The sequence below is a fragment of the Caretta caretta genome, chromosome 1, assembly GCF_965140235.1.
Source record: "Caretta caretta isolate rCarCar2 chromosome 1, rCarCar1.hap1, whole genome shotgun sequence".
NCBI lineage: Eukaryota > Metazoa > Chordata > Testudines > Cheloniidae > Caretta > Caretta caretta.
In genome coordinates this window covers 146654160-146673039 of record NC_134206.1, presented here as the reverse complement: position 1 = coordinate 146673039, position 18880 = coordinate 146654160, and the positions used below count along the sequence as shown (strand labels likewise).

The 18880-nt window shown below is 39.1% G+C and overlaps 1 protein-coding gene across 4 annotated transcripts in view; it reads right to left on the bottom strand.

Annotated features, from left to right (window-relative positions):
- IL1RAPL1 (interleukin 1 receptor accessory protein like 1) overlaps window positions 1-18334 on the bottom strand; it is a 1168446-nt gene extending 1150112 nt beyond the window's left edge. For 2 of the 4 annotated variants that reach the window (XM_048863455.2, XM_075132046.1), the window contains exon 1: window positions 17041-18332. The gene's annotated coding sequence lies outside the window, so the exon portion shown is untranslated. Of the gene's footprint in view, window positions 1-17040 lie in introns of all 4 variants that reach the window. The other 2 variants (XM_075132044.1, XM_048863466.2) reach the window with 2 other exon arrangements.
- Between the last annotated feature and the right edge of the window lie 546 nt (window positions 18335-18880).

Here is an 18880-nt window from a genome sequence, read left to right as displayed (position 1 = left end):
TCATCATAGACTTCCTCTGTGATCTTAGGCAAGTCACTCTGCCTCTCTGAGCCTGACCTTACGGGGGTGTTATGCAGAAAATTACATTAAAAATTGTTAGGTTTCAGAGGAACAGCCGTGTTAGTCTGTATTCGCAAAAAGAAAAGGAGGACTTGTGGCACCTTAGAGACTAACCAATTTATTTGAGCATGAGCTTTCGTGAGCTACAGCTCACTTCATCAGATGTGAGGCCCTTAGACACTGTGATAATGGTAGCCATATAAGTACCTTAGATAGTTTTAAACGTTCCTGTTTATCCCCTTTGATGAGTTACTTCTGAGCCTGCTGAAGCCTGCTGAGTCATCCCTGAACCCAAGAGTGTGATGAGTCATAAGAGGCAATTACCTGAACGTTTTGTGATAGGCCCCTCATCATTCAAGTAGAGTTGAATCGATCCACAGGCAAGGATCTGCCCAGGTGATCCCAAGGAAGTTATATAGGCTTACTATATTAGAATTACTACCTGGACTACAGCAACAGTCCTCCCTTCCTCTTGCCCCCTTCCACTAGACAGACCTTGTTCCAGCCAGAATGTTACTTCAGCTGTCAGAGATTTTAACAATGCCCTCCTCAGTGAAATTTTATTTTTCAGAATTAGAGTGAAGAGATTACTTTGATAGGGTCCTGATAGTGAGTCTCCCAGAAATGATTTATCATGAACCCCTTCTTCTGTAAGTTGTGTCAGCCTTGTGAATTCCACTGTCTTGAGCAAGTCAATTATTTGGGCAGGCAAGTGAAAACTGGACCTTTAATTGGGTTGGTGGCAGTTCCTATAGCCACTCGTGGGTGTCACCTGCAGGTGATTCCACTTTTATAGCAGTTCACAGTCCCTCTCCTACATGGTTACTCAGTACAGTAGGAAGCAGCCACTAGAAGATTATAAAAGGCCACCTCATGTTTATTCTTCCTCTGTCATTTAGGCAGACAGAGAAAAGGCTGTGAACTCCAACCTTTACTCCCAAACTAATGGCAACACCCCCCCACCCCCTTTCTTCTATTCCTACCCTTAGCTTTGGGAATCTCCTTATCTCCTCCCCATAGCACAAAACTTTGCCAACTAAAACAGGGAAAACATCAGATTCCTCTTCCCCACCCCCACTGGGATTGGAAATCTATAATGACAAGTTTGCAAGGCTGCAGTACGTGTGGGTATGTAGTTACTTTGTATAATGTTATTGTGCATCTTAGAGGGTAAAAAACTCTTTATGTAAGGTCCAGCTTGGCCTTTTTAAGAAGTGTTACCCTCAGTGGAAGTCTGCATTAAATGCCTGGTTACCTGCCATAATGCTCAGTGCATTACAGTTTTCCTCTGAGCGAGGAACAAATTTGTAGTGAATTTTTTGATTAAAGTAGAATTGTTCTGCAAAGGCATTGAACTTCCCCTTTTTTTACTCCTAAAGTTTAAACACAGAGCTAAGGGCAATTAAATAGTATACATGATACCACTAAGGGATCAGAATATGAGACAAGCTTGTATGCCCAGCACTGAGGGGGATGTAGACAGGTGGAAAGGTGACTCTTCCATTGCTCTGCATTAACCTGTCTAGCCAATTTGGCAGTGGTGTTACTGCTGATGGGAGTCAGGGCTCTGAAGCTTTTAGGATCGAGCGCGGGAGTATAATATGATAATTGTGGAGAAGAGTATGACACTTCTAGCGACCCTCTGGGGAAAATATATCAGTCAGTGATGGAAGGCTAAAATGCTCCCAAACTTGAAGCAAAGACTCAGACAAATGAACTTACCTGCTTTGCTAACACTTAATGTGACACAAACATCTGGCCATATGCACTTGCAGTATTATATAAATCATGGCATTTCCTTGTGGTTTTTCTGTATATCACAGGTGCTGGAGCTGAGACCCAGCCGTGAAGAAGTTAATGAAAAAGTTACATTTAAAGCCAACAGTTTACAATAATTGGGAGGCACCACTGGAACAACAAAAATCTGGAGTGAAAATTGCAGAAAACTTGTGATTATTAACCCTAAATTCAGAAGAAGAGTACAGCATGCCTAATGTTCTACTGAGTAACTGAAGGCCATTATACTATTTGTGCCTCTATACTTTTCAGACAGCAGCCCTGCTCCTCCCACCAGGCTTTGGAACACTCTACTATGCCTATTTTTTGGTACTTATATGGTGCCCTTTACTGTAGCATCTAAGCACCTCACAGTTTTTAAATGTATTTATCTTCACAACTTCCCTGTGAGGTAGGGAAGTGCTATTTATCCCCATTTTACAGATGGGGAACTGAGGCATGGACAGACTAAGTGACTTGCCCAAGGTCACACAGGAAGTGTGTGGCAGAGCATCAAACTGAACCTAGGTTTCTCTGGTCACTTAACCACTGTGACAGCCTTCCTTCCCCAACAACTCACAGTGCTGCATATACTTTTAATACTATAATCAGGCCTTATGCCCCCTGCACCAAGCCACTCAAGGGCAGAAGTGTTCAGCCACAAGTTAGTTTATCTGTCTAAACATGAGATCAAGACCAGTGATTTGCAATATAAGTGACATATTCAGACTATTACCTGTGCTTTGTTTTTGAAGTCCAACATACATTGCAGAAAGGACAAGTAATCGGAAATTTTCTTGAATAGTTCCTTCATAGTTGGGTGAAACTCAGTGAAAAACTAATCATAGGGAGTCCATATTTTCTGTTCATTTAAAAAAAAAATTAAAAGTAATTTCAAACCTCACTGATGTTTTTGTAACATTTTAGAAAGTATCATGGCATTGTTGCCTACTCTGTAAGTGCTCAGTCCTGACTTTACTCATGAGCCCTGTCTTCGGGTCAGCATGTAATTGCACTAACCCTTTGAGCAGCCCAAGGGGGAGACTGACACTCAGGGAGTCAGTCTCCTTCCTGGTGCTCCCGCTGCTGTCTCTACCTGGCACAGTATCTGCTCCCTGACATGGTAGCATAATTGCACTGCTGAATAATTAGTGGGTAACATTGCCTCAGATGGTTCCCTGCCTCAGATGGTTCCCTGCTCCCTCACCAGCACATAGAGGAGACATAGTGTCTTTGCAGAGCCTGATGTCTTTCCTATGTTTCTAGTTGTAATGCAGGTAGCTGGCGCATGGAAGTAAGAGAGTGCTGTGCACTCCCTTTCAGTCACAGATTTCTATGCATCCAGGCCACAATTTGGCCCCAAGTAGAATTTGAGATTCATCAAAGCCAACAAGGGGCTCTAGCCACACAGCTCCATTAATTTCAATGGGACTTGTGTTGATAAATAACCTTTCTAGCTTTGGAAATCTCAGTGAGACTGTATTATATAAATCCTGCATATTTGTGTGTTGAGAAGTAATGTGTGTCAAAGGGGATCACTGATGACAATGTCTAAGTCCACCGAGTCAAATAAAATCCATATTCCTGGATATATGTAATATATTTGTATGAATACAGAGACAGATAGCATATAAAATATGGAATCATATGAAGGCTTTTCATTTCATTATGGGTTTATATTTTAAAGAAAATTTTAGTGATCATTCAAGTGCTATGTTGACAGCCATGCATGCAGAGGTCCCCATTCACCCACAGAATGGATAAAGCAGTAGTAATAGCAAAGTCAGCTTCATTCATCACTATTATTAATTATTATTACTATTATCATCAATCATCATCATCATCAACACCCAAAGTATAGAAAGTAAAGTGAGCTATGCATTCTACAGATTATTTAATGATTAAAGAAACCCAGATCTCCAGGCACTGGATACTGGTAACTCATTCTGAAATCAATGGTTCCATATTTTCTGTATTAACTTCTTCTGCATACTCTGAATAGGTTATTCATAGATTCATAGATATTAAGGTCAGAAAGGACCATTATGATCATCTAGTCTGACCTCCTGCACAATGCAGGCCACAGAATCTCACCCACTCACTCCTGCGAAAAACCTCTCACCTATGTCTGAGCTAGTGAAGTCCTCAAATCATGGTTTAAAGACTTCAAGGAGCAGAGAATCCTCCAGCAAGTGACCCGTGCCCCATGCTACAGAGGAAGAAAAACCTTCAGGGCCTCTTCCAATCTGCCCTAGAAGAAAATTCCTTCCCAACTCCAAATATGGCGATCAGCTGAACTCTGAGCATATGGGCAAGATTCACCAGGAAAGAATTCTCTGTAGTAACTCAGATCCCACCGCATCTGACATCCTATCACAGGCCACTGGGCCTATTTACCATGAATATTTAAAGACTAATTAATTGCTAAAATCATATTATCCCATCATACCATCTCTTCCATAAACTTATTGAGTTTAATATTAAAGCCAGATAGGTCTTTTGCCCCCACTGCTTCCCTTGGAAGGATATTCCAAAACTATTCATGTTTAACAAATAAATTTTTTACGAGGTTATAGATTTACACATTCTTTTGTATTGAAATCAGTGATGATGCCTTATCCTAGCATAGGATCCCAGCTATCTTTGAACACAGGAACTAATGAGAGTATTGTTTGATGGCTGGTGGTATGTTTAATCTTCTTGTATCATTGGGGCTGGGCAGGGGGGAAGGTAAGTGGAGATTTAGAAAGGTGGGCATTTTTAATATGGGGTAAAATAGGGGAAAGGGCAGTCCTGGGTGCCACATTTGGGGCGGGGGGGGGGGGGAAGAATGAAAGAGGGTGGGGATAGTTTAAAAACAAATCATGGAACTAACTACACACTTAGCTAACCTCATAAAATATTTCACTCTTTTGTCATATCCCTTTTCTGTCTCTTTCATTTGTTTCCCCCTTCAATTTTGAAACAAAAACAGAACAATCCTTCAAATCAATAGCTACTACTACTAATTAGTTTGAGAAAAATTGAAGAGCCTATGATTTTAAGGATGTCCCTACTATTTTTACTTCATTCTACAATATTCTGCAAATTCTAAACCTTTGTTTTAAAACAAAAATGTAAGAGAGTGCTGTGCACTTGAGAAATCTGATAGGACACTACAAGATAATCTGATGCAAAACTGTCTCTATTCAAACAATGGTACAATCTGGTTGGAAACTCAACCCTCCCCTATTCACTATAGCAAAGCAAAAACTGAAAAGCTTATTTGGCACCATTTAAATAGGAATATTAATAATAAACCTGAGCAACATTTTTTTCTTTAAAGATGATTAAGGGAATGAGATATAAATATCTTTGTTAGTACAATAGAAAAGTTGCACAATTACAAATCACACCAGAAAAGTCAAGAAGTGTAGAATTAAGGTTTATGACGTTAGAATTAAGGCAATATTACTTTACCCATATTCTAGATTTGCTTTATTGACTGTCAGTTTTTCTAGTTACATGTTCAACTGGATATATTTTTACTGTCATAACAAATGTAACAGAAAGTTGTAATAGATATGTAACATATTTGCCACTACTGTTACTGTTGGAGCCTTACCTTTGCATTGTCTTACTCTTTGCATTTAAGTCCAGTTTTGATATCAGGTGAACCTGAAGTTACTCTATTAAAATGAAGCTGAAAAACAATGAACTTACTCCACAGTTATACATGTGTGTGATATGCAGGATGACCTAATAGAAATTAAAGTTGGGAGAAGGGAAAAAAAACACAAAAAACAAAACAGTGATCATTCTCTATATATGCAGACACACAGCAAAAACGTTCAGAAGACACCCCAGTAAACACATAAGTAAAGCTCCAAGGATTTATTTTGTAATCAGACATTGGCAAGCCTTTACACTTTTCCTGTGTTGTCATCTATATTTAAAAAGATATCAGATTTTTAGCAAGAAAATAATTTGGTCACCATCATGAAGTATAGTCTTCTGATTGCATTACAGTGGCTGCACTATGACTTTCTTGCTTGCTGACAATGAGTTCTGCTATGTTAATTAAACAAGCAATGTGTCTATGATCTTTACTCATTAAAATTAATGTAATAGTATTTAAATTGAAGATACATATTGGACTCAATCTGGCAAAGCTAAATCAAACAGCTTCACGTGAGTTACTCAAAGCTTATTCCTGTTGTAACAGAACAGTATCAGGAGTTTCTATTTGAAATCAGTTTACCCTTGCTTCACTTGCTGTTATTACCCCGGCAACACCCACTAAAATGTTAGGAGCAGACAAAAGTATCCACTATTAAATAAACCGATGAAGAGCTGCTCACCAGAAATTCAAAGCCTCAGGGGAATAGGTCTCCCCAGGCATGGGAGCTCCCTAGGCCTTACCCATGTGGTATGCATCCAGCCTGCCTTGCTTCTTTGTGCTGACTGACTTAGGGTATGTCTATATTGGCAAGTTTCTACGCTACAAGTTATACCACTTTTATTAAAACACTGGAATTAAACCGCTGTTGCGTGTCCACAATGTGCTCCTTGTGACGCTGGAGCACATCCACATTAGCAGCTCTTGCAATGGCAAAGACAGCAGTGCATTGTGGTAGGTATCCCACCATGCAACTGGCTGAATGTTCTTTGGGACAGGTTTGCAATGCCTCATGGGGCAGGCACAGCATCACATGATGCCAGTTTCCCAATCCCATTGTTCCATGAGCATCCTACTACATTGCCAGCTGCTTTTCAATTGAAGTGTGTGTGTGTGGGGGGGGGGGGTTACAGGGAATGTGTGTGTATATGGAGGGGGGAGAGGGACAGTGTGTTTTGGGGGACAGAGAGTGTGTCAGCATGCTGTCTTGTAAGTTCAGACAGCGGCAGGAAGCAACCAGTCCTGAGGCAGGGGGAGGGAGAAACCCCGACATCAGTCCCCCACCTCCCTCCCTGGGCTCTCTGCAGAGCAATCTCTCTCTCTCTCTCCCCCCCACACACACATACACACCCTGCCTCTGTGTTCAATAGCACGAGCATTCCACATTAATTGTTTGCTTTGGGTCCCAGAGAAGATCAGCACAGCATCCAACAACTGTCAGAAACGTTGCTTTGAAAGGGGAGGGGCGCATGTCTGCAGAGTTCAAAGCAATGAGCAGAGCAGTCACTTGAGGCATTATGGGACAACTCCGGAGGCCAATTACAGCGCAGAAAGCAATCAAGCGTTCACACTGGCAATAGAGCACTGGAGCCTCTGCGCAAATAGCCTTACAACTCTTGTCGAGGTGGTTTTTTGGCAGGGCTGCAACTGAGTAGTTTCTGTGCAAAAAGTGGCTTGGCAGTGTGTATGCATCTGCAGTTTGAGCGCAAAAAACTGCTTTACTGTGCAGAAACTTGCCAGTGTAGACAAGCCCTTTATCAGATTACTACAGCCTACTTCTGGCATCATGACTGAGCTCTGTGGCCTGGCCTTGCACTGAAGCAGTGAGTTGGAATTTGGCCAACGGGGTGGCAGTCAAAATGACAGAAACACTTGGAGAAGTTCTCATTTTAGTGTTAATTTTTCTATTTAAAAATTAATAAACAGGTTTCATATACAAAACACAAGATCCACTAGCCTGTGGAATGATCTCCCAAAGAAATGGGGGCAACCTTTGCACATTTGAAAAACTAACCTTGTCAAAAACCTTTGCACATTTGAAAAACAATTCCAGTAAATATGCAATTGGTAACTGTCCTGCACTGATAGGTAGATGCACTAGATGACCTAAGAAATGTTTGCTGCTTTTAGATTCTGGAATCTGATCCATTACCCACTGAAATCAATGGGAGCCTTTACATCCACTTCAATGGATGTCATGGTCAGAACCATGGTGAACTGAGGCAAAAAATATGGATGGAGTGTGGGCCTCTATATCAGAAACAAAAGACATAAGAAAGATCTCTATTTTTAAAAAAAATGTAAATAATTTTATTAACTAAGATGAGATTCTGATGCTGCTTGGGGAAGAAGTGAAAGTAAGCTTCACTGATGCAGATGTAAGCAGACAGATTTCGAAGAAACTTTAAATTAAGATTATGGATTAGTATTTAAAAGCAAAAACAAACAAAAAACCCAGCACTGTTCACCATATTATTTGTATTACACTTGAACCTAAAAAGCCAAACTAAGATCAGGGTAATATTCTACTGGACACTGTACATTACAGGTAGTCTGAGAATATCTTTTTTTCCCCTGCTGAAAATGTCTAGGAAAAATGTAAAAAAAAAAAAACCCCAAAAAACAAAACGTACGGTGGGAAATTTAAACTTTTCACTGGAAAAAAAAGACAAACTTTCAGCAGAAAACAAAAACTTCTGTTTTCAAATGAAACATCAAAAATGTTTTGGAGGAAAGCAGCCACTTTCCATGAAAAGCTTTGTTTTGCCAGAAACCCAATTTTCTGTTGAAAAAAAACCTGACAAACTTTTAGTTCTGCCCTACTGTACATACAAAATAAGGGACCACTCCTGACTAAATAGCTTACAATGTATGTAGACAAGACAGGGCTGGAGAAAAGTAGCATTAACTTCTTTTCCATTTTACAGATTGGGAACTGAGGTACAGAGAAATTAAACAGCTTCCTTATCATACAGGAAATCTTTGGCAGTGATAAGAATTAAACCCAGGCTTCATAAATCCTAATCTAACGTCTTAACCCCAAAACAATCCTTCCTGGGAGGGTGGATTTCTCCAAATGCTAACAGTTCTAGCAGTTCCAACGTGCTAAAACAGTAACCCAACTGGACCTCATTTCTTAATTTGTCCTCAATTTCATTTCAGCTTTCTCATTTTGAATTACTTCAGTTGGCATGTTGGTATCTTTATTTTGTTACTTTGCTTTACCTCACCTAAACTTTTATTTTTTTTCTATTCTAGACCTTGACAAATGATTCTAGGATATGCAATAAAAAAACCCTCTCACATTAGTAATCTGAAGCATAAGAGGCTCAGTCCTTAAGTACTTGAATTCCTTACACACACACACACAGAGCAAGCGAGCGAGCGAGACACAGAGAGAGAAAACATGCACCAATTAAGGAATTTCCATTGTAAGTGGACAATCAGCAATAGATGTATGGTGTATGTCCATTGAGCCATGTGACTGTCCTTTAATAGATATATTATAAACCACTAAAGAGGGAGGAGAAAGGATGATATACTAATCAAACTAAAGATTAAAAAGCATATTTATATATTATCTGATTAACATATATTAATCTGATTAAACTGTTGAATTTTTCAGAATAAACTAGCACAGTCTTTAAATTTATGTTCTATATTTCTCCCAATTTTTATACTGTGCTTGTCACCATAGTATGTGAAAGCCTTTAGAAATAGTCTATCTGCATAAGGCCTCTTCTGGAACCAAAGCATTTCCCATTATGGAGGAACAGAAATGGAGAGCTGTGCATCTCTTAAAATGATGGGTATTGATCGAGCTGGATAAGCATCAACATCATAATAAAGGTTTATTGACTTCCATTAACGTTTACAAGATTTCCCTTTATAATCAATGTTAACATATTTTTAAAAACAAGTAGCATTAAGTTTTATTTTTCCACAGAAACTAACAAAAATCAAGGCAATTAAATATCAAAGTTGTGTAAAACTCAGTGGGCGTCTTTCCATTGATTAAAATGGACTGTGGACCAGCTCCTTAAAGAGCAAAATGAGGTTGCCCAGTCAGCACCAGTAAAACCATGATTAAATAGTAGTTCAGGTGCCAAATTTATTGCTTGAATCTGTAATTAGGGATGATAACTCACAGGAGTCATAGAAATTGCCATACAAGATCACGCCTTTGATATTTCTAGTCAGGTAACCTATCTCCAGTACCAGATTCTTCAGAAGAAGCACCAACTAATGGACAATTATAAAACAACAAGAGAGATTTTTAAGAAGTGCATGAGGGATTTAGGAGCACAGGGCCATCAACTATAAATGTCATATGGTAACATAAAGGCAATTAGTATTTGTCTTAAGACCTTAGGGTATCAGAGTTAATATTATGGATACATTTTATCATAGCTATTATAACTTCATAGAATATTCTTGTTACTCATGTACATATCTATTCATTTTTTCAGTCCCACTAAGCTGTTCATTTCAGTAATATATTTTGTGTCAATGAGAGCCAAAGGTTAGTTATGAATTATGGAAAAGAGTATATCCTTTTAACAGTTTCAAATGTGTTGCAATTTAGTTTCATTGGGTCTTAATGAGAAATGGTAAACAGGAGAACCCAGCTGATCTTCCCAATATCCTTCAATATTTCATATACCACTGCCATGTCACCTTCTAATAATTTCTTTTGTATACTAAATGATCATCTTTTCTCATGTGGAAGTCTTTCCATGTCTCTAATTATTATTGTTGCCCTTCTCTAGACCTTTTCTATATTTCCGCGTTCTCCTTCTACAGATGAAGTGACCTATGCTGGAGAATATTCAGGAGAGTGATGTCATCAATTTATACAATCGCAGTATAATACATTATTTCAGCATTATTTTGCATCCTTTTGTTAATACAGCCTAATCAATATAAACTGTTTGCTTTTTTGTTTGCAACTGCACACTAAGTGGGTGTTCTCACTGAGCTGTCCATAATGGTGTCCAGGTCTTTTCCTTGAGCTGTTACAGTTAATTTATTTTAGAAAACATCAGTGTGTAGAAGTAGTTCAAATTCTTCATTCCAAAGTACACTCTTACCTTGCACTGGTCTAAAACGAGATATATGTTATTATGTTGCCCGACTATCTTTATCAGGTCCTTTAGAAGTCCCTCTCCAGCCTGGACTAACCAAAATAAGTTTATCTTCCAGTGAATCTCAGTTGATTTCCTGCTCCAGATCATTAAAAGATATATTAATAAAATGTCAGCATTTGAAACCAGCAACCTGATCATGATATGTGAGATAATAAATTTCCATCTAATCAGAATAGGAAATAATTGTGGTACCTCAATTAACTGTGTGTATACACACACACACACACCGGGCCTGATTCTATACTGGTTTCACATTGGAATCAATGTAGTAGTAGTCAGTGATGTTACACCGACATAAAACTTGTGTAACAGAATAGAGAATCAGGTCTGTTTGCCTTTTAATTACAACCACTGAAAAGGCATACAATAAAATAAGCCTGCACACACATAACAACCCTCCCCCCCCCAAAAAAAAAACCACAAAACCCAAAAAACTAGGAAGGCCATGAATCAATAACTTTATGTTTAACCTTTCTGCAGAAAATTTCACCTCAAATATTTGTTAGACTAAAGGGGCCAGATACTTATCTATGGCCAAGGAGCACGCAGCACAAATTGAGACGATGGGAGACAATAAGATGGTATAAAGTGCAGCTTTGTATTGCTCTAATCCCTGATCTTCTGTGCATAGGACTGGTCCCTAAGGGCCAGTAACAGTCACAAGGAACTGAAACCACAGCCAGGGGTCAGTGAAGCACAGAGGCATCCAGCTCATATACCTTTTCCTCCAGCCATTCTTGCTCTAGCCATAGGAATCTATTATGCCAGGAGATGATCCCTCTACTGAAATGATCCCTCTGGAGTTTGATCCACCAACTCTACAGCCATAATCCTCCAGAGATGCAGTGCAATGTGGCCACACCGGACAGGAGGACCTTCTTGAAGGACTCTTGTAGTTTCAAGAGGAAGAAGAGCTTGGTCTTAACAACTCACTGCTTAAGGCACTCAAGAAGGAAATATTGATAGTCAGTACCGGGTTATCTCACATATAGTCTCAAAAGTAGAAGCCTTTTTGTGTGTGTAGTAATAGCACACATTAATATGATTTCACATTTTCTTAAGGCCAGCAACCCTGAGATGGCTATACATTTGGGAAGCGCTAAATTTAGTGACATTTTTAGTGACAACTGAAGCACATATTACAATGAGATTTTTAATATAGGTCATTAAGACAGGTTTTTGCATAGTATTTGGGGAAAGTTTGTATGGAAGCAGCAGTCTGGAGCAGAGCAGATTTTGCTAGAGTTCTAAACGTTGGTGCTATTTCAGAGTAAATGTTGCTGTTTGCTCAAGGTAATAAGCAGGAACCATGTACTTTCTCCCACTCTTAGTATTTATTATCTGTACTCAGAAGTGCCTGGTGGTCTCAATGAGATATCAGGTCCCATTGTGCTAGTTTATATATAAATGAAAAGATGGTCTTTTCACCAAAGAAACTACTATCTAAGTATATATAAGGAAAGACACCAGGTGGATACAATATACATATGGAGGAAGCAAAAGACAGGAGTATTCCTGCCTCCTCAACATCTTCTATGCAACCCTTAACCTGAGAACATCCTCTTCCCCTGTTCTGTGTCTTCTACTTCCTTTAAACATAGTGTTTCCAAAAGGCCTATTAATGCCAGAGTCCCTTCTATTAATTTCTGGTTAAGGGAGTAAAAGAAGAAAAAAATGAGATAAGGACAACACTTGCTGAACATCACTACTCACCCAATCAGTGTCTCTTACGGCTTTTCATGAAATGTATTTCTACCCCCATTGAGAAAGTCCAAACTTTTCTGAAATCACTAAAACCAGAAGTACACACACACACACACACACATACACACACCTTTACATTTGCTAGGGGAATCACTGTACTTGATACACACTATCATTGTGTGCAACTCTCATGGATTGTCTCTGTACAGAAGGCAGTATGGTCTATGTCCTTGTCTCATCCCATCATACCTAGTTATTGAAGCATTTAAAAGGGTGCTACATAATGTCACAACATGATCTGAAGTCACCTATAATACCTAGGCACAATTAGATAGAGAGAAAAAATGAACCAACATAAACTTCTGATTTCTTTGCTCCTGTGTAACACAGTTGTGGTGACTGAAATGCATATATTTGTTATTTTTGCACTGAGAATAGTGGTCTACAAGACTGCAGTACAGGAATATGTGAATTTAGAAACCTTCCATGAAAATAAAACAAAATCCTAACACAAAATTTGTTCTCATTTTCAGCTGTCACTACTGAAATATCACTTGTGCATATGAATATTTTTCTTTTAAGAAAGGAAAAAGAGTCTTTACAAAAGAACATGGAAATGACATGGCAAATTGTAATTATCCCTTCAGAGCCATTGTGGCCTATCACCTAACATAGGTGCTGGAAAGCCATTGAAGAAACCCTGTATACCCTGTAAACCCTGTATATGAGAGAAACCACTTCAAGCCAGGAGGTGCTGCCATACCTCCAGTACCTATGTCACCTAATACATACTTGCATTTTAAAGCAAAACCAATATATCCTTGAACTAATGGGCCATAATGCTGCTTGATATTGTTAGAGATGTACATGGAAGGACTTTAAAAAAATATTTTGATTGCTGACCTGACAGGCCATAATGATGCTCTAAAGTTGTGCATGGTTTATATTATAAATCCTCCTTATTTTGTGGGCCTTTGACAATGGATGGCAACAGGATAGAGGTTTATAATAGAAAAGCTGACACATCCTTATCTATAGCTTCACAAATGGTGCCACTATGATTACACTTTATAACATGAGCACCACTAGATAAGTTACTAGTTTTTAGTCATATTAATCAGTGCTTGGATGCTTCAACTGACATAAAGTAGTCTGCACTATACAAATGAGAGGATTGCCAAGCACTAAATATCATATATGTTGTGAAACATAAAAGTATTCCCAAACACTTCACTGTAAAATAGACCAAAATATGTTGGAATTGAAACCCTAATCAGTTATCTGTGAATTGCATCAGTTACAGCATGAGGGGTTAATTTAATAGTCATACTGCATACTTCATAAATGTTACAGAAACATTGCTGATTAATATTACACATCTTGCATTAGGATCAGTGCTATAAATTTTACTATTTACCTATTAGCTATAAACCAAGTCTGCTGCTTATCAAAAAACAAAATCAGAACTTTCTTATTCAAAGAGATGTAGTATGACTGTTCCTTATGCACTGCTATGTTCTTTAAAAGCTGACTTCCAATTGTCACCATGAAGTGAGCAGCAAAATCACCACTGATTTAAATGGGAGTGGGATTGGGCCCTGGGTATGGTTTACTGGAATTTTTCTTTTCATGTTTGTGAATAGTTTACAATTTTATCTAAACAAGAAAAGTTTCCCCTCACAACAGGAATATTTAGTGCATATTGGAGGGACAAAGCACTTGGGTCTGAAACCCTGATACATTTTTATCAACTAGGAGTCTTTAAAACCCATTAGAGGTTAAGAAAACAAGCTTCAGGTTAAACTTGATTTCTTACAACTCGCTAATACAACAAGCAAAATATTTGCAAATCTTTGTATGATACATGATTATATGATTTCTATATAGACTATATTCCCCCTCTTAATTATTATTTACTCTCATACAGCAATGAGTTTATAACATTTTCTCCAGAAAACAGTGTTGTTTCTAAGATATATAGTGTAGGTAGGTATAAGAAGCCCTCTAAGTAATTAAAGAGAGAGATGGGGAGAGTATGATTTGGGATGTATGTGGGGAAAGATGACAGTGCCATGAACATTTCTGAAAATTAGGAGATGTATTGGTGCATGGGAGATGCCATAGTGTTATTCTGACCCCTGAAGGATGGAAACAGGAGTTTACTTCACATCCATTTTTTTCCAAGTACTAAGGGTACTCTCTGAATGTCAAACCCTAAACTACATTAGCAGAATTTATTAATGTCTGCCCAGGCTTGTCCTAAATAAATATAAAAATAGTCATGAACAAATGGTAAGCCAACTTTAAAATACTGCTGTTTGGAGCAAAGCTGAGGAGGGAATGATTTTCTAGTCTGGTGCTAAGATGTTTTCCTTTGCCAAGTTACTGTGTGTTGGCTACTGTAGTACATCTCACAAGTACAGTAGGACCGTGATATTCACCTTTATCAAGAAATGAAAACCTCCTCTCCTCTCACCTCTTCCTAACTGAGAAGTTGTGAATTCTTGTTAGGCTGAATCTACAGTGAAGTAGGAAAGGAGCAAGCAGGTGATAAGATCATTCATTTCAGCTGAGTTAAGATTTCATCAGGCTTGCATTTTTCAGAAAATATGGCCATGAAAACTGTTTAGAGCAAGGGGCTTCAACAGTTCTTTTACAAACTTGTCCATCTTAGACGAGTAACACAGATAGATATGGGGATTTGAGTCCATGATACATATCAATACAAAATTACTTTTTTGGTGGTCCTTTTCAACATAAAGGCATTTTTTTCTACGTCCTTCTGAAGGGGACTACTGTGTACCACCTTTGCTTTTCAACTGTATTTTAAAGTTGTTAATATACTACCATTTGTATGAGATTCAAATAATGTAAGGACCATGTTCTGTGTTCTTTTTAAAATTTAACAGGTAGATTCAGATATTTTATCTGAAGATACTTTTTTTCTGGTGTTGCACACATCTCTAGAGTATATCATCATATTGCTGAAGAAAAAGCTCTAAGACACTCATTTCGTATAAGCAGACAACAATATCCATTTCAAGAGCTGCAAATACCAGAGTGAAACAACCATCAGTTCTACCTTGAACACTACCGGGGGCAGGGGGCGGGACAGAGATTATTTTTTAATCTTGAGAGAGGAACACAATTTTAACGTCTGTTGAGCTCTCCTTCCATTCAGCTGCGGGCATGTATTTAAATCACAGGTTACACTGTGACCCTTGTTGAAAGATTCAGGCTGGTCTGTTCAATGGGACCATTGTGCAATATTGCAGGGATTTTATGTGGCTCTCTTCACGGGTGTGGCTGAGTTGGCAACTATGCAGCTTGACGCTTTTGTGTCCGCTATCCCACTGTCCCAGGGAAACTCCACTGCGAGGAAGACTCGTGTTAAATCCATCCCACAAAAGGCAAACGTTTAACAGGAGCTAAACAAGAGATCGCCCCCACCTCTCCCCCTCTCTTCATTCCCAGCTGTTAGGAGCATTCCAAAGTTAACACAAGTGATTGATACACTGTATGCTTACATTATTACACTGTCGCCGACTGATGTCACTGCTATAACCAAGTTACATAATCATCGATTATGCACAGATACATCCGCCTTCCTACAGATACATCTGCATATCTTCTGTCATCCATTATGCATGAACCCACCAGCCATACATGGGGGCATATATTTTCGCATACACTAAATAACTTTAGCATTGCAGTGCATTGCACTGTAGAACGTCATCGCTATTGATTCTCTCAACCTCCCCCATTCCCTCTATCAATTTGATTTTGCAGAGAAATATTAACAATTTGCATTGCTTGGATTTCTTTTTTTTTTAAACTGGTCTCATTAGCTTTCTTGTTTGGTTGGGGGTTTATGTAAAGGGCTGTTCTCCCCCACCACAGTGAATATAAGTAATTAATGTATACACAATTCCCCAGCCAGCTGCATATGCATATAGGCAATCCTGAAGATGTGATCTCTGTTGCAGATCTTCAACTCCTTTGCACGTGGGTCTGAGGTTTCAGTGGGTAAGTTACTGGGTAAAAAGATATTTAATAAAAGCAGGCGGACCAGCGATTTTTAGGTTAGTGACATTTCAGATATTTTTATACTCTAAAGTCCAGCTTTTCCCACCATCTTCCAGTTTGCAATTTTCTTGCAGAATTTACAGCAATAGTTTGTAATCCAAAATCACCAGTGACATTTACCCGTTAGAACCATATCCCTGTAGCATAATTAATCAGCACTGTCACCTTAAAGTTTAACAACTTGAAAAATGAGGTTTCTCTACCTCCATTGCAGCTATGAAATGCAGCAGACTGCTGCACAGAGTTGAACACATTTGTTTTAACGAATGGATGGGAGCCGATTTTATGTTAAATAGATACCATTACTTAGTCCTCCTTTTATAGCCACACATACTGCATGCAGAGAAAGACTGTTTGCCCAGAATGAATTCATGGTACTCTCCCATATCAAGAGGGTTGGGGGGGGGGGGATTATTGATGCTTTGATTTATCACAAAATGCACTCTCAAAAATACCTACTGCAGTTATTTCACTCAGCTGCCAATAATGGCTAGATATCCCCACACATCAGTGTAATGCAGCAATCATGAAAGTAGTACACATTTCAATTACAAGACACCAAGTTTAGCCATGCCATCGATGGGCTTTGCATATATAAAATGACCTTACCCACAACAGTCTTCCAATATATTCTGATCTTGATATCAGTCAATAAGGTAACTGGTCATCACAATGCGTATTCGCTGAATCCACGTTTTTTACTCCTCTTTTTTGCTAGCAATTAATAATTCGAACCAGATGCCCATTCACAAGTGCCAAGTTCACCATCAAAGCAGATAATTCCATATAGACTTAGATTCCCTGCAAGATTCGCTCCCGTTAGTTCTGAAAGTGCCCAGTTTGCTCGCGAAGATACGATCCAGGTGTAAAGCAGAAATTAATTAAAACAAAAAAGGGGGGGAGGGGGGGAGGAAAGGACGAGGAGAAGACTGAGAACCACACAAGTCTGAGAGCTCTAGGACAAGAAAAGGAATCTTGATTGCAAATCTCTGAGCGTGTAGCCTTTCAAAGCCTCTTGCTGCACATGCAAAATTTCCCGATCCAGGATGCAGCAATAAGAAAGAAAGAATCCTATGTGTATTTCACAAGTATCCTGCAATAACGGATACGATGGGGTTTTCCTTGTACTGTACTGCTATGTGGAAAGCACACAGCCCCCGCTGTATGAAAGGATGTCTCCTGGGTCCTAGCACTCCCACCACGAAAAAAAATAAAACAAATCATAAAAAATAAATAAATCTCCAAATTAGAAAAAAAAAGGGGGGGGGGAAATCAGATACCGGTTTGCCCTGAATGATGCTAATCTTCAGTGAAAATGACAAGTGAACAACAAATAGCAGGAGGTCTTGATTAGTAACCACAATCCACCCAAAATATCCTAAGGAAGAGAGAGGGAGGGAGAGAGAGAGAAACTGCAATGCATAAATGATTCCAGTGTTTCTACAAGATCGGCTTATTTGATTGAATGCATTCTCTGGTTTGCTGCAAGTCAAAGAAGATACTGTTACTGCCACCCAATGGATACTTTAGTACTAACCAATCCACACACAACCACCGTTTTGCACGCATCAGTTTAGAGAGCTGATTTTTTTTCTGGGGGGACCCGTCAGAAAGGATCCTGGAAAAAAGTCCTAAATAGCAGGGATCTATCTTCGTAGACAGTGACTCTATTTCCAATATCTGGAACACACGGTACGTTGGTACCACTTGATTTTCGCTGCTCTTTCCAGAGGACACGGGGAGAGAAGAGGAGAGTGGCTAACACGCGATGGATGCTGTGCATATGCGTTAAACGGCGAGCTCAGTATATTTTGCCCTCCAGTTTCCGAAGTGAAGTGCCGTTTTACAAGAGATGATGCTTTATCTATTCTTGGATTTTTTTTTTTTATATAAGGCAAACTGTGGGCCTCGCTGTTGCCATGGGATTTTCTTTGTGTGAACTCTCTGAACTGTGTGGGAACAGTTTTATCTTTTCCCTCCCTCCGACCTCCCCCCCCCCCCGTAACTATTCTGAAGATATGTAACAAAATGTAACTGCATTGTTGCCAATTAAGACTAACAGCAGCTGCAAGGTGCATCTGATTAGGAATGTTAATTACTTCACGAAATAAATACTCGCTTGCAGATGTCTATAGTGTTAAACAATGATCTGTAAAATGTAACGGTGTAAAATTCTGACACCCCCGACGAGGCGCAGAGACACACATTGATGGTTCAGAGGCATTTTCAACTTGGACGCCTGGGGGGTGAAAGGAGAGGAGGAGCTATCTACAAGAAATTAAATCTGAGTACCAATATGATACATATTAGGATTCATGTGTAGGTAAGGAATAGTCATTAAACAAGGAGCAAGGTGGATATATAAGCAATATGAAACGATCACAATGTATATATCACCCACTCTCTGAGGTGAGCGGTGCAGTAGAAAAGAATCAGAGGTACTCATTAC